The following is a 17,551-nucleotide window of genomic DNA, read 5'->3' as shown; positions in this document are numbered from 1 at the left end:
CAAGATCCCACAATCCATTTTGAGATCACATCTCCAGACACCTAAGGAATCCCCACTAGGCCAATCTCCTAAAGATTCCACCACCTCCCCATAGCATGAAGTTGGGGACTAAGCTTTTAACACGTGGACTTTTGGTGCACAAACCATAGTCAGATAAAAATAGGAAAGTGTGGAGAAGACCCCGAGGTGGCATTTAAACCCTGTAAACTTATTTCAGCTCTTTTGTTCATTCCTCTTGCACTTTGAGCCATCAGGTGGGAGATTCAATTTTTTTTTATTTAAAACTTCACTCAATCTTTGTCAAGCATATATGTAATGCAGGATCAAGATAAATTCTTTAAAAATTAGAGAGAAGTCTCTTGAATTTAGAGACAATAAGAGAATGCTTCAAGATCACATAACCTACAAGCAAGAGAGAAAGATTAGAAATCTTTTGATTTCCAAAAGAAAATTGTCAATCCACAGAATGAGAGAAGCTATTTGCAGTGCATATTTCTGATGAAGAACTCATGTCCAGAGTACATGATAACTACTAATCAGTCATAAATAAACACTTAACCTGATAAAAAGGAAAATGAGCAGAATACTTGAAGAAGACAATTCATAAGAGGGGATATACAAATAGCCAAGTAAACAGTTTGATGGGCTATGTGCATACATTTTCACAGAAGCTTTCTTGATAATTTCTAAAGCCTGTAAACAACTGAAATGCCCATCAGTGACAGAACTGATTAAAAAAAAATAATTGCGATATATTTACAGAATGGAAGTGAGACACAATGAGAATAAATGGACCATTGTCATTTGCAAAACAGGTGAATCTCAAATGTAATATTGGAAAAGAGAAGTCAGAAATGTTAAGCATATTGTGTTATTCTATCTATGTAAAGTTCAAAAACTTCAAATATCTATAATATTTGAAGTTAGGATTGTGCTTAGATGCATGGATAGTACATAGTGACTCTCTGGTAGTGACCAGAAGGGGGTATGTGAGGAGGGTGAGTCTAGAGGGCTGAACATGTGCTGTTTCTTGGTCTAGGTGTGAGTTACATTATTGTACTTTATTCCCGAAAATGAGCACTCATACCAAATGTACTTTTCTGTTTATGTGTTATACTGCAATGAAAAACTTTACAAAAATGAAAATTACTAGAATTCTCTCCAAACTAGATGCTTATCTTGATTAGAAAACAGAGATTTTGAACCTTTCCTGTTTTACCCCTTAAAGCATTTCTGTCCCTTCCACTTAACATTTCAAACAATCAAATAATTTTATTGGCCATCACTAAGTTTCAGGAAAACATCTCTTGATGATTAGAACTTAATTTCAAAACAATATCTTCTTGAACATTTCTTGTAGAGCAGGAATTATGTCAAGGTGACCCAAGCCTCAAGTTCTAAAGAAGTAATATCAGGATGACACCATACTTAGAACCTTTCTTCATTCCACTCTCAGAATCCTGAGTTCTACAGGATACCTACAAGAATGATATTGACCAACAAATGTCACAAACTCTTACACCAAACCAATATGGGTGAGAGAGTGGAAGGTTTTGCTGGGCCCACTGAGTCAATAAAAGAGTGTCCTCCGAGGTTGTCAGGATGAGCTAGTAGAAAACCCTCCAGGGTTTATCACCCAGAAGATGAAAGTACAAGAGCAGTTCTCCAGAATCAACAGAATTCACCCTGGTCAGAAAGATACAGTGTGATTCCCTGCACCTACTTCTTTACCTGTGGCAGAGCCTATGACTCCACCTGCAAGGAGGAGCTTACTGACATACAAGTTGTGGCTGGAACTGCTCTCCCTGCAGTCCCACCATCAGCAGTACAACCATGAGAGAACTGATGATGGACTCAGTGGGGCAGCCATCACAGATGGTGGTAGTGCACAACATGGAGCCCCAGCCGTGAAGACCCTGACCCTTCAGCAAGCCGAGAATCTGGGCATACAGTGGAAAATTAAAAATGGGTATGTGGCCCACTCATCACCAGGAGGCTACACCTGAGACCCAGCAGGACAACCTCAGGAAAAATGAGGGCTACACGTACTGGGTGGTGGCTCTTAACAGCAAACTTAGATAGGACATTTATTTTCCTGTGTCTGCCCCCATGAACAGACTGCTCAACTGGCAAGTATAAGTCACATACTCTTTATGTCTTTCTATCATAGACATTAAAGAAAGATCTAGGTGAAACTGAGAGGAAAAAGAGCTTTTCTCCCCATCATGACAAATGGACTAAGACTACAAGATGTAGACATCAAATGAAATGACTTCTATTATCACATTTAGTATGCAGCTGCACTAAGAGCCTATTTCTTTAATTAATTTATTTTTATTCTAATTTGTTATATATGACAGCAAAATGCATTACAATTTATATTGCACATATAGAGCACAATTTTTCATATCTCTGGCTATCTATAAACTATATTCACACCATTCATAGCTTTACATTTTAACAGCTTTATTGAGATATAATTGACATGTGTATACTGAATATATTAAAAATATGCAACTTGATATGTTTTGACAAATGCAGACAACTGAAAAACTATCATCACAATATGATATATAACATATATTTCACCAAAAAAGCTTCCTAATGGTCTTTTACAAATTCTTTAGGCCCCACTCCCAAATAAATACTTACCTGTTTTCTATCTTACAGATTTATCTATGGAGCTTTGTATAAATACATCAAAGATGCTGTATGATTTGAATTTATCTAGGCTGTTGCATTGAGCCATAGGGGTTTTTGTTTGTTTGTTTTTTGGTGATTGGACATTGATTGATATATAGGCTAATATCACACACACACACACACACACACACACACACACACACACACACAGCCTTGAAGCCCATGGCAGAGACAACAACATTGAGAGAAAAGGCCCTGATGGTTGTGATAATGGATCCATGGAGAACCTAGAATCAAGATCTCATCTCAGCCATTGATGTAGAAGAAGACATCAAAAAGCAGAAAAAAACTTCTTCCTTTCTCTGCCAACTTGGGCAGAGATTCTACCATCGATAGGATGTAAAATCTTCCAGCAAAATCAAGAGAATGAGGTTGCTGGTTGCTTTCCACCCAGGAGTAAGGCCTAGGTGGGATAGGGGCACATAGGATGGGAGTCCATTAAAAGGCTTGGGCACCCCATTATACAGAGTACCCATGTCCAATTTCCAGCTAAAACCCCATCTATTTAATTGATGCTGAACAGAAACAACACTAACAACCTAGAATACCCAGGTTAATGCCAGCACAGAGTAAAGGGAAGCAGCGTGAAATGCCCACCATGAGATGAAGCAGAAGAAATCCCTGAATTGAATGAAAAATCCCTGAACTGCCTTATATAAAGCTGCATGATTAAATTCACCCCTAACTGACTGGGATTAAGGGGTCTCTAATAGAAATTAAGTTCAGCTATATAAAAAATAAGCAAATATTGCATCGCTAAGCACTTAGCTTTTGAAAGTCAAACCTATTACGTGATCTCATGGTTATCTCTCAGCGATTATAATCTGGGTGTTTATTCCTAATAATCAAGCCCATAAGATAGGAAAAAAGAAAAATTTTGAAATTAATACCATTTTAAAACCATTACTTTTTAACACATGTATCATCTTTGCTTTGGTATAGCCTCTTCCCTGTTGTCTCTGCACAGCAGCCATGCAGACCCTGTTAAACCCAAATATCATGTACATCCTCTGCTCCAAATCCTTAAATAAAAGCCAGTGTCTTTTCAGAGTTCTGGCCCCATCTGCTTAGCCTATTTTCTCCCTGTGCTCTCCCTTCCTCCCTCTGCTCCAGCCACCTCTGCCTCCTTGCTTTGCCTGGAACACACCTGGTTATAGGGCTTATACAATATTTGTACAGTTTGTTCCCTTTACGTGTTGGAGGTGTATGTGCAATATATATATAATGGGTTATATATATGAGACATACCCATGAGATCATGTAATAGGCATGACATTTATGTATGGCTCACTGTCAAACCTCTGACTCCCCAACTAGGACAAAAAATCTGAGAGGATTTGTATTTGTTTTACTCACTGTTTTACCCCCAGCAGGTAGAATCATTCAGGATATATACTGCACCATTAGTAAAGACCTGGATGAAGAATATCATGGAAAACATCTTCCAGGAAAATGATGCCCACATTCAGCAGCTACTGCCTTCCTTTTCTCTAGGCAAACTTCATGAGTAGGTGGATTATATCTAATTGGAGGAGTTTTCTTGGTGAGTCCAATGATCAGATTCAAAGGTGAATTGGTCAGGAGGCTCTGAGAGCTCTCAAGCATCTGTCCCTACCAAGGGATTTCATCTGCTTCCTTTGTTTGCATCCCCATTCAGGAGCCTCCCCACCAGGAGGGTAGAGTGCTACCACACATCCCTCTATGCCCCACCAACCAACCAGAGATAGCAACTTCCATAAAGGCAGACAGATACATGGTGCTTCCAACAAACAGGAGCCTGTGCTTGGTGCATTTTGTTGAATGAAACTCTGCAACACTTTCATGATAGACCAGCTCCCCTCTGTTGGATATAATCTTTCTTTGACTATATTACTATTGTTAATCAAGTTTTGATCCGAATTTGGATTTCTGGAAATCATTACAATGCCTGTTTGTCTCTACTCCAATCCATGATAATTGGAATTCAATACTAGGAAAGCCTTATTAATTTTAAGCTTATGGGGAGAATTATCAAAATAGCTCCACTGAGCATATCCTGTAACTAACAAGACACTACTTACAAATACAGAGAGGTATGTACAAGGGTAAATGAAAATAATCATGCAAATCTAACCCTGTGCCAAAAAGTGCCCCAGCCCTTTATATGTAGTAATATATTTAATATAATAATCCTGTGAAGTGAGTGGTAATATCTACTGCATTTTAGAAACAAGAAAATAAAGGCATAGAGGAATTAGATAACTTAATAAATCACACAATAGTGAATGAGTAGCATAGTAGTGAGTGGCAGTTCTGATATATTGTAATAATAAATTAGAAAAGAAAAAATGGGTAATATTGAAAATATTTAACTATCAAAGCAGTTGGTATATATATAAATATATATATATGCTATTATATAATATAAACTATTATATATGTATGTATCAACTAATAAAGCAAAACACAAAAGAAAAAACCACATTTCCCTTAATCTCTAACATAAATTATAAATACACAAAAAATATCAAATGACTTATTAAGTGATTGAAGTTATAATACAAACCATTCACCAAAGCAACCTGATAGTTCCTAATTATTTGCTAATTATAGAAACTATTGTGTGATTCCTTCATCTGTTTGACTTACAATGAGCAAGGGAGGGGTGTCAAGTTATTCCAATGACTTCTTTATTAGATTGATTTAGAGTGTTTAGAGTGTTCTAGTTCCTCCGCTCACAGAGCTTTGTGGCAGCCACAGGAAAACTGGGTACACACCTTGACCACTGACCTGAGCATTACTCACACTCCCCAGACCCAAAGTACTGGCACTGCAACCTTCACCAAATATGCCCCCATCAATGCCACTCACCCGTATTCTTCAACCTGAGCCAACATCCTGCAGCAGGAACAGATGGGAGAGGTACCCAATGTGGTGTGTTCTCTGTGGGTTACTGTGTAGGGCTACTACACAAATAGAAAAATGTCCAGGAAAAAAAAAATGTACATTCAACTTGACTAACAGTGGTTCCCTTTGAAGAGGTAGACAAAAAAAAAGAAGATTTGTGTCCCATCTGAAAACATTCATAAGCAAATATTTTCATGAATTGCTTTTATAAATAATATTTCATAAGTAAAAATATTGCACAAATTAAACATTTTATACAATTGCTTTTGTAAAGCAATCCAGTTAGCTGGAAAAAATAGATGTATAAATTTTTATTTTTAATTGATGTGTAATATTTTCCATATTTATAGGGTTAATGATTAATGTGTAATGATCAAATCAGGATAGCTAGCATTTTCGTCTACCCAAATATTAACAATTTTATATGTTGGAAACATCAAACTCATCTCCTTGAACTATTTTGAAATATAAGATTAATTGTTGTTGTTGACTGTAGTCATCCTATTTTGTTGTTTAACCCAGGAATGACTCCCTCAACTCACTGTGAATTTTCATTTTTCTACTCTCCCACTATCCTCTTCTACCCTCCTTTTCCTCATGGCCTCTAGGAAAATGAGTACTCTCTATCTTTAAGGCTTAATTCTTTCCCTGGACCCACATTTTCCTCTTCTAATCTAGTAGAGTTTGCTATCACCATCTATATAATTATTTAACTTCAGCTCACAGTAGTAGCATAGCGTGGGTGTTTCTTTGTTGTGCTCCATTATCAATTTATTTTAAAATATTTTAATGAGTGTCTGCTATGTGCCAAGCATGGGGCTAAGTCATGTGGATATAAAGAGTGAACATACTGACTTGTGCCCTGGTTACACTGCCTTGCGGATGAGAATTTTAGCAATATGAAAAAATGTATATGTTTTTTATTCACATGAGGCTCTCTGGAGCAAGCAAGTTAGTGGTGGAATTTGGGGAAGGAGGAAAAGAACTGAACTCACTGGACACTGCTGGCAGGTCAAGGATTCTGGCTTTATTTAAAGAGCCATATGAGGAAACTGATGGGTTTCCAACCACTAAGCAATCCAATCAAATTTGTGTTTTACAAACAAATCACCAGGGCAGGTGGATTTGAAGAAAGCAACCTAAGCCAACTACCTGTGATTTTCCAATCTTTATAGGATTAAAAAGTAATAAAACACAATCAACATCAACACCCAACTGGAAATGAAGTAATCCTTGATAATTCAGAGATGATGAACAGAAGACAGTTCTCATCCATAGAGACCGAACGCAGAGTTTACCATGAAGGTTTAACATGGAATCATAGCAGCACCACCCCTTCCCCACATCCACCCCAAATTTGCCCTTTGTAACTAAAAGATAATTTAAAGAAAAATACAGATTTCATTTTAACTTAGTTTTTTCTTTATCATTAGTAGGAATATGGCTATCCAATCCTATCCTATCCTATCTTATCCTTGTGACTATAAATCTCCCCAACTAGCAACTTCTCACCTTTAACTTTGCCTCCTCCTAAGAGGTGAGATTCATGCTCTGCATGTTCTTGCAGATATTGGTTTATGGGGTTTTATTGCTAAAGCAAATTACAATGGCTTTTTTCAAAAAAAAAAAATTCTAATATTTATTCATCCAAAGTTTCTGGTTCTTTGTATCTTGACATTAACTATGTTCATATCCAACTCAGAACTTCATCCAAGTGTCATGCTGCCCCTTTTAGATCGGTGGGTTCTCTGATATATCAAAGAGTTTTTGAAGACCATGAGTTCACAGTACCTGAATTAGTACACATCAGTCTTTTAATCAACAATACCTGAATTAGTACACATCAGTCTTTTAATCACGGAGTGTTAACCCAGTGAGACAGAAATAAAGTGCCTTATTATGCATCTGGCAGATGAAATAGTGTGCTTGTTTCATAATAAATGCCATACTTAAAACTAGAGGCATTTGGAGCTCACAGGGGTAATGAGTTCTGTTCATTTACCTAAACATGGATGTTCATCTCACACGTCTATTTAACAAGGAAGTCCACAAAGACACGCGCTGTCTGCTTAAATCAACTGCAACTGGAAAGATATCGTGAATAAACATTGTTTCGTACTCTGTTGCTTATTCTCATTTTTATTTTATAAGAAAAGAAACAGTGCAAATATGTAAATAAGAGCACTAAGTAACCACTGAAGACCCTCCTGTTTCCTTACAAAACTTTCCAATAAAAGCAAATCTGAGGCTAATCAAACAGCATTATCCTGGTGGGGTGTACCACTTGATCATCTGTCATCATTATGAGTCACAGTGGTGGCGTTGATCCAGTGGGGGGCTGCAGGAGTGGCCAATCAAAAGGGGGGCTCCCTAGATGCAGGGATGGCTTCATAGTTATGGAACCAGTGCAAAATGAGAACACAGGGTCCCTGGTTCAAAAATGACTGCGAATTTTAAGAGGGTGATGACAGTGCATTGTCAAGCATGAGGTTGTTCTAAGTATGGGATCCTGCAGAACCAGCTAGCCTTGCCTGGAAGTGCAGGTCCAGGCATAGGACAGCACTGAGCAAGTCAGGGACCATCCTAGTGTACAAAGGCAGGAGGCTGAGTCTTGTCCACTGTGAGGGAAGAGTCCCATTAGGCTTCTTTATACAAACCCATCTGCTTCAAAACCTTTATATCTTATTCTTTTTCATAGACAGGAGAGGAAGAGATCAGGAACACATGAAAATATAAAATGGGTTATATTTTAAAATGATTTATTACTTACAAAAACTGGAGAAGATTCAGCCAAATAGTTAGAACTAACCCATCTGGGCAGACGGAGAGAGTGTGAACTACATATTTTCTACCAAGACTAGAAAGAAAGGTAAGATCTGATCTCTCAAGAAACAGCTGGTTGCCATGGTGAAATGGCAAAGGGAGCTTTTCTGCAGCTTTTCTTCTCTGATTTGTAAAAGTGAAACTGGGATCAAATCCAAAGAGGTGACTTCAAGTGAAATGGTTGAGCTGGGACTTTGCACAGAGCACCAAAAAAATGATCACAAAGGAAGGGTCACCTGAGATGTCAGAGCTGAGGGGAGTAGACCAGAATGCCAAGCTCTGAGAGCTTCTAAATTTGGGGAAGTATTATGAGCATTGCTTACTAAGCATGGGACCTGTGCCCAAAGTTGTAACAATCACCTTCTACATAGGATTTCCTTTAATTCATATGTCCTCACAGCAAGCTATGGTAGCACACAAACTCATCCTCATTTTGTAGAGTGAGAAACTGAGGTCAGAAAGGTCACATAACTTGGCCAAAGTCATATTGCTACAAATTGGCAGATTCCAGCTCTCAATCTTGATAGGATCTTGCTTGGGGAAAAAAAAGTAGATTACAAGAGGCAGATATTACAGAAAACATGGACTCTGCTGCAACAATGAAGGTAAATAATGTAATCAACTAGGAGACAATTCAAAGTCTAATTGGAGAGACAGTTTGACATGAATCTTTATGTCTTACATATTTTTGAATTGATATTTGGTTTTCTTGTATCTAACAAAAGTGAATTTTAATAGATATTTGCTAAAGGATCATATCTCATTTTTTCATTAGAATGGAAGCTATCCATTTTTTGATATGGTAGAGAGGAAAATGCTTCTGCTAATGATAACTGGAACAAATGCTAAAGGCATTTCATACTCTTAACTCACAAGAGGCAAAGTAATGAGGTATCCAGGTGGGCCAAGAGTAAATACTTGATTTTAAAAAGAATGACTCCAAAAAGTGAGGATAAATGAGGATAAAGGTGCATTTTGTAAAATGATAACAACTTTCCTGTTTCTACCAAACTTGTTAGTATGTAACTTCAAAAAGATAACATGAACTTCTAAAAATTTCCTGTATGCTAAATGAAATTTCAAAACCTTCTAGCAAGGATATTTCTTTCTCAACCAAGGATACATCTATACACCAACTATTGCCCCACATTTTGTGTCATATGGTCAAAAGAAATTGTGCAACTTTGACAATCATTGCAATTTCTTCACTTCTGGGAAGAGTTTCCATGCACGTTCATTGGTATTTTTATATGGCAAGAAAGAATTTCTATCTTGTCATATTGTGAGTTTCTCCTCCAATCTCAAAATAGTGAAAGGAGTTACCATCCATTATCTCTCATTGAAATCCAAAAAGGAGCCTCAGAAACACCCACTGTGATGTCTGGTGGGCTCCCCTAAGAAGGGAAACTCACAGTGCCTAGGATAGGGCACCTGCTTAACAAATGTTAAATGCCCTCCTGAATGATGCCAAATACAAGGCCCTAATTTTCACTATCTTCCTGCCCAGAATTGTGTATTTTATTCTCTAAGGGCTGTGCTCTCAGGCAGCTTTCATAGTTGAAAAGAGATCTGTCAAACTAATCCTCATTGAAATGTCTTTCATTGATAATAGCATAATGTGCTACCTGCTAAGGAATGTTTGCATTTTGTGACCATCTTCAAAAAGCCAAATCTCAGCTAGTACACATTCCAGTGGCAATTCCATTTCATGGTATTCCATGAAATGTTTTAACAAAATTCACCAAAAGAATAAATCCCAGTAGCAAGAATTTAGGAACAAATAAAAGTCAATTATGAAAGATATTTTGGGATTAGGAAATCATTTAAGTACACTTCAAATCCACCTAGAACTAACTTCAGTTCTGACTATGCATTTTTCAAAAAATCTCACAGACACAAATAGACCAATGGAACAATATAGACCAGAAATGAAACCGAATATGGACAATAAGGTACTTTTTGACAAGGTTGCCAAAAATATACAACAGGGAAATGAGTTTTATATATGATGTTAGGAAATCTGTATATCTACTTCCAAGAAAACGAATTTGGACTCTTAGCATGCCATATACAAAAAAAGTGGATTAAAAACTTAAATGAAAGACTTGAAAATATAAAACTTCTAAACAAAAACAGGATAAAAGCTCCTCAACATTGACCATTGATCATTGATCATGGCAATGACTTTTTAGATATGACACCAAAAGCACAGGCAACAAAAGAAAAAAATAGATAAATGGGACCACATCAATCAAAAATGTTCTGCATAGAAAAGGAAACAACAAACAAAATGAAAAGGGAATTTACAGATTGGAAGAAAATGTATATCTGCAACTCAATAGCAACAAACAAAAACTTAACAAATCCATTTAAAAATGGGCAAAAACTAGAATAGACGTTTCTCCAAAGATATAGACAAATGGAGAATAGGTACAAGAACAACACTGACCATCAGGGAAAAAAGGCGAATCAGAAACACAAGGAATTATAGTATCACTCTTGTGAACTGTTATCAAAAAGACAAGAAATAAAAATAATTGAAAAGGGTTTGTAGAAAGGGGATCCAAGTAGTGAAAATAAAAACTGGTACAACCATTATGAAAAATAATATGGAGTTTCTTTGAAAAAAATTAAATAGAATGAACATCTGTTGTAATAATCCTACCACTAGATACACACACAAAGAAAACATCTCAGAAAGATATCTGCATCTCAGGTTCATTGCAGCATTATTCACAATACTAAAGACATGGAAAAAAAACCTCAGTGTTCACTAATGGATAAATGGATTAAAAATATGGTGTAAATTGGGCAATAAAAAGGAGGGAAATCATGGCATCTGCAGGTAAATGGATGGAGTTAGAGAAGATAATGCTAAATGAAGTTAGCCAATCCCAAATAACCAAATGCTGAATGTTTTCTTTGATATAAGGAGGCTGATTCATAGTGGGTTAGAGAGAGGGAGCATGGGAGGTATAGACAAACTCTAGATTGGGCAGAGGGGTTGGAGGGGAAGGGAGGGAGCATGGGTTGTTAATGATGGTGGAACATGATAATCATTATTATCCAAAGAACATGTAATGAAGACATGAATTGGTTTGAATATACTTTATATACAACAGGAGATATGAAAAAAGTGTGCTCTATATGTGTAATAAGAATTGTAATGCATTCCACTGTCATATATAAATAAAAATAAATAAATTTTAGGAAAGAAAAAAAAAGAAGAAGGAGGGGCTGTGGGTATAGATCAGTGAGAGAGCACTTGCCTAGCATGCAAGTGATCCTGCAGCACAAGGTATGGTGGTGGTTTGTAGGGGAGGATCCTGCCATCTATGAAAACATATAAACATAGCATAATGAACATGGAGGGCATTATGCTAAGTGAAATAAAATTAGACAAGATAAGTACTTCCTGGTCTCATTTATATGGAATCTCAAAGAGTCAAACTAATAGAAACAGAAAATAGAAAGATAGCTGCCAAGAACTTGGGTTTGGGAAAATATTTGTCAAACAATACACCCTTTCAGTTATAAAATTAATATGTTCTAAAAATTAATATATAATGGAACCTTAAATATACGCAATTATTTTTGTAAATTATTCTTCAATAAAGCTTGAAAAGAAAAAAAAAATCTCTGCCCTACATCTGGATGGAATTCCTTCCAGAAAAATTTAATCTAAATACTTCCCTCCACTGCTTAATAGTGAATCAGCAAAGTATACTGCTTTCCTTACACAAAACTTTTCATATATTGGAGGATTATAGTATTGCAGTGATGAAGAGATTGATTTATTATCCAAGTGAAATATTTCCACACACGACCTTATGCTATGCAGTGTACAAAGCAATCAAAATACAAAAAGTTAGTATTGTTTCAAATTAACTTATGCTACATATTTAATTGCTTATGCCTTTCTACTAATTACTTGGTAGTAATTATACCAAAAAATCTCCCAATCTTTATTACAGAATATGATTTAAGAAAATGTGGTTTCATGGATTTGAGTTTTTTTTAAAATATTTGAGTTTATTTTTATTAGTTTTTTAATTAAGTGAAATATAAATATATATATATATATATATATTTTCATACTTGAGTTTCAAGGGGCTGCTCTCAAGTTTGGGAGTGCCTTAGCTGTATGGCCTTGGTCAGTAAATTTAGTATCCCTAACTTTCAGTTCTTTCTTGGCAAGATATGGCATTTAATTTTTTAACACAATGTAGCACTTACTCTCTGGGCCAGGAACTGTTGGACTGCTTTGACAACTTGAATTCATTTAATCCTCATGGTAACTATTGGAGACACAACTATTATTAGGCTTCTTCTGCAGATAAGGAAACAAACCTAGGAACAAAAAAAAAATTAAGAAACATGCTCAAGATCCTCAGCTGACACGCAAGAGAACTTGAACTCAGGCTGTCTGGCTCCAGCATCTGAGGTCTCAAACCCACCCATCCCCCACAAGCTGGAATCATGGGCACTGGGAACAGGAGGGCCTCCACATCCCCAACTAAACTTAACTCACATCGGGAAAATGTGCTGCCTGACACACAGAGGCCCTGCATCTCAGGTGAGGGATGAGGAGAGCCCTTGTTACATTTTGCAAGTGTTTGGGTTCCTTTGGAAGGAGTCCATGAGACAGGAATGTAATTTATACAATAAAAACAATTTTTAAAATATTTAAAAAGAAGTAATTAAAACAAACAACAAGTATAAAAAGCAAACTAGTAGAGCAGAACAGTGGGGAAATGAGAGAGGGAAGGATAGAAGTCAAACTAGTGCATGTAATGAATGAATCACCACCCAGTCATTGGGGGCTCAATCCCTCTGCAGAATGTTGGGATATGGGTGAGAATGAACCCTCCCAAGGGGAAAGGAAGCTGGGATGTTTGGCCACCAAGTCCCATTCCTCATCCTTAGGGATGCTCATAGGTACTCCTAGGGGCATAACTACCTGGCATGTGGGGCTATGCTCACACTGGTCCACCCCTTCTTCTATGAACAGAGAAAGCTTTCAAAGACACAAGTGCTATGGTAGGATAGACAGAAAGTGCCAAAGCACAGGGGAAGGACTCTGAAAGCATGGAAGATAAAAGTCAAGGTACAGGTATCAGATTATGTACAATCTGACTGCTTGGAAGCAGCAACACAGTCTTATAAGTACAAAAATGCTGTAAGCACTCCCCTGTGGAGACGTTCTTTCTCCCCTGACTTTTGCAGCTATTAGTTGTTAGCTTATTAGAATCACTCACATCTATGAGCATGACGAGTAATAATTAAGAGTCAATGATACATTAATTCATTGAACAAGTTTTTACAAGGCATCTCTGCACACCAGAAAGTCTTCTGGGTCCTTGGAACAGAGTCATGAAAAATATAAAACTAAAAAATAAGGAAAAGCCCTTGTCCTACTCTAGACTATATTATGGCAGAGGGAAGTAAGAAAAAAATATATACATAACAGATACATATGGATTATACAACGTAAAGTCAGTGCTATGGAAAATGAAGGAAGAATAGAGTATTGGTAAGTATCATAGGTTCAATGTAATTTTAAGTGGTCTTAAATTAAATTTTAATTTTAAAAATGGTCTTGTAGGACCTCATGGAAGAGGTGATATTTAAGTAGAGATTTTAAGGAGGTGAGAGAGTCAACCACAAAGGTATCTGGGGGAAATAAGATTAGAAAAGGGGACAGGAAGAGCATTCCAGCCAAGGGATCTGCCGAGGCATGAAGATGGGTAGAAGAACGAAGAGGGAGAGGACTATGTGACTAGATGGAAATAATCACATGGGAGTGGAGGAGATGAGATCAGAGAGATGAACCTGGGTCAGGTCCTCAGGTTTTATAGAACATTACAAGGACAGAGAAAAGGGAAGTTATGGGATACAGCATGCAAGGAATTTAAAGAGATCTCAGTCTACTAGATTGAAAACAGACTATGGGGGGCAGAAAAGAAAAGATGAGTTCAGAGGCTGCTGTGATAATCCAAATGAGGGATTGGAAGAGTGTGACAAGTGGTAGCAGGGATATGGTAAATATAACATGTATTTTGATTATAAACAGAGTTTCCCAAATTATTATATGAATGATTTAAGGAAACTTTAGTGTGCCATAGGACTGGTTCTGTACTCCCAAACTCTCATTTTACAGTTGAGGAATATCTGAGCCCCCAAATTCAGAGAATTAGAGTTACTTTCTTGGAGACACAACAGTCAAGGTAGGAGTAAATGTGGGGACTCCTGGTTTCAGTGACCCCTGATAGCAATACCAACTGATAATAACCAGTGATGGAGTCAAAGACTTCAAATCAGCTAATTTTTCTGGGACAGACCAAAGATTTAGCCAGGTAAAAACCCAGACAAAAAACAAGACTTAGGAGTTGCATATAGCTCTTTTGGACCCCATTCCTTCTACCATAGTCCCTGTTTTAGTCAGCTTTTTCACTGCTGCGACTAAGGGATCTGACCAGCACAACTGTAGGGGAAGAAAAGTTTATTGGAGGGCTCATGGTTTCAGAGAAAGTCGGCTCCATTCCTTGGGGCTTGAGGTGAGGTTAAACATCGTGGCGGGAGAGGATGGTGGAGGAAAGCAGCTCAGATTATGGTGATCAAGAAGCAGAGAGACTCCAGCTCCAGATGCAAAATATTACCCCATAGCCACGCCCCCAACTAACTACTCCTCCAGCCACTACCCACCTGCCTCTAGTTAACAGTTAATCCCATCAGGGATTAATTCACTGATAGGGTTAAAACTCTAACAATCCGATCATTTCTCCTCTGAAATTTCCTGCATATGTGAGCTTTTGGGGGACACCTTATGTCCAAACCATAACAGTCTCTTAATATGTTCTCTGAGAACAGTACCATTTTCTTGCAAGGCAATGCCCAATCCCACCTAATAGCCAGGTTCTCATGGAAGGTATAGACAGTAGGTTTCCCTTTTAATTTGTTGATAAATAATAAGCACTCAGGAAAATCTTGGAATTTTCTCATAGGGAACATATCTGCCACAATGAATAATGTGCTATGTCCCCCTCTCCTTGGCTATCCCTTTGATGTTTCTCACGAAGATACCTCCTGCTCATCTAATGATGTCTATAGAGCTTTTTGGCTGTTACCAGCAAAGCCCCCTTGTGTAATCCCCAAACTCTAAAGAAAAGCAGCCTTGATTTCCCAAGAAAGATTGGCTTCTCACAATCTATTAATCTCAGTCTGAACCTTTGCCAATACAACCTCTCTTTCTGTATTATAAAAGAAACCTCATAGCAAAAATCTGAAGACTGAAAGGGTGATTTTCTACTCTTATAGGGCTAAATTAAGAACACTGGCTCTGGAATTAAGCCAAAATAATTTGGAGGAAAGGAAATTTTCTCTCCCCCACTCCTTGGCACAGCTATGAATTCTTACCAGGTTAATTGAAGAGAAAACCAGTTAATCAAATATAAACTTATATTTGTATACAGGATGTAATATGTACAATTGTTTTGCAAAATACCTGAGTTATGGGTTAGAGATTTCCTAACCTAGTAAAAGAATCAGTTTTCATTCCTTGAGCGTATAACCATGAGCTAGCAGGAGAAGCCTCCAGAAACCTGCTGAGACAGAAACAAGTCTGTCTTGACTTAACGCCAGCTTTGTTCATTCCATAAAGCTGCTCATTCGGCTTTCATAGTGACTTTAACATGGGACCCATCTAGGCCAAGGATTATTTTGAATATCACGTTTTATTCCAAAAACTAAGTTCAGGTTCTTTCTCCTCCCCAACACTGATAACAGAAAAACAAACTTCATTCTAATTATTGTTTCCTGTTGTTGCCTTTAGCTCCGATGCCCTTGTCATCACGTTCTTTCCCAGAAGCTATGAAGTAGCCAAATGGTGTCTTTCTCACATTATGGGACTCTGAACCCAACACTCCTGAAATCCGAAGACACATTTGGGTCTTAAAACACAAATAACAAGTTTCCTTCCTTACCTTCCACCCTCCGCTTCCTCCAGACCTAGAGAAGGGGTTCAAGGAGGATTAAGGGCCTCACATTTATCTCTGTTGATGAAAGATGCTGTTGAGACCAAGTAATGCCACCTCGGCTTGACTAATCCTTGATTGGGAGAAAGAAAACCAGAGAGACTCAGAAATGATGTGCTAGAAAATGGGATTCGTGCCCAGTCTCCATGAGAAAAGTGACTTTGACAAGAGGAGTTTATGAATATGTGGGGACAGAATCTGGATTTGAAAGTGATGTGTTTACAGGGAGATGAGATGCTCGTGCCTGCTTAAATACTCATGTGTGATTATTAATAATCCCCAAACATAACAAACTCACAAGGCATATGTTTCTGTTACAGTGAAACCAACTCCCTGCATCATCAGGTAGGATAACATGCAAAGCTCAACCGGAGCTGCACGGCATTGTCAGCAAGCAGCCAACTTTGGATATGGGTGAGCAATGGTGCTGCTTCAGTTTCCAGAGACAGGATCCAGGAACCTGGCACTTAGGGAAGGAAATAAATTAGATCACGACCCAGGTGGGATAGTCATGCTGTTGGGCAGCAGGATGGGCCCTTGCAGAAAGCATGTGCCATAATTTTGCTGAGTCCCAGCAGAGACAGGCTGTGTTGCACTAAATGCTTCCAAAAAGACAAATCTGTGTCTTAAGAGTAGAAAAAGAGAAGATTTTCCTTGCGCAGCCATAGCATTATACCTAAGTAACTCCTAGACCTCTTCCTCCCATTCCATTTCCTCTTCTCTTCCCCCTTCTTTCATTTCTCCTCCCTTCCACCTCTTCCCCTCCTCCTCCTCTCCCCCCTTCTTCCCCTCCTTATCCCCTTCCTCCTCCTTCTCCCCTTCCTCCTCCTTCTCCTCCTTCTTATCCCCCTTCTTCATCTCCAGATTTTCAACTTAAAAGTAATGATGTCATAAAAAATAGTATCCCATTTACCATCACCACTTTATGTAAATAATGACATGCTAAAATATAATTTCTCTTAGGCAAGAGTGCAAGGCACTGAGGATGTTCCTTAACAGTGAGGTACTGTATATCTCTGGTAACACAGAGTGGAGTCATTAATCAGCTTCATTCCCCTCTCCTGGAAGCTAATTAGAAATGTATTTTAACAAGATCTCCAGGGGTT

The sequence above is a fragment of the Marmota flaviventris genome, chromosome 2 (genome assembly GCF_047511675.1).
Source record: "Marmota flaviventris isolate mMarFla1 chromosome 2, mMarFla1.hap1, whole genome shotgun sequence".
Taxonomy (NCBI): domain Eukaryota; kingdom Metazoa; phylum Chordata; class Mammalia; order Rodentia; family Sciuridae; genus Marmota; species Marmota flaviventris.
Note: the sequence above shows the minus strand (reverse complement) of the source record.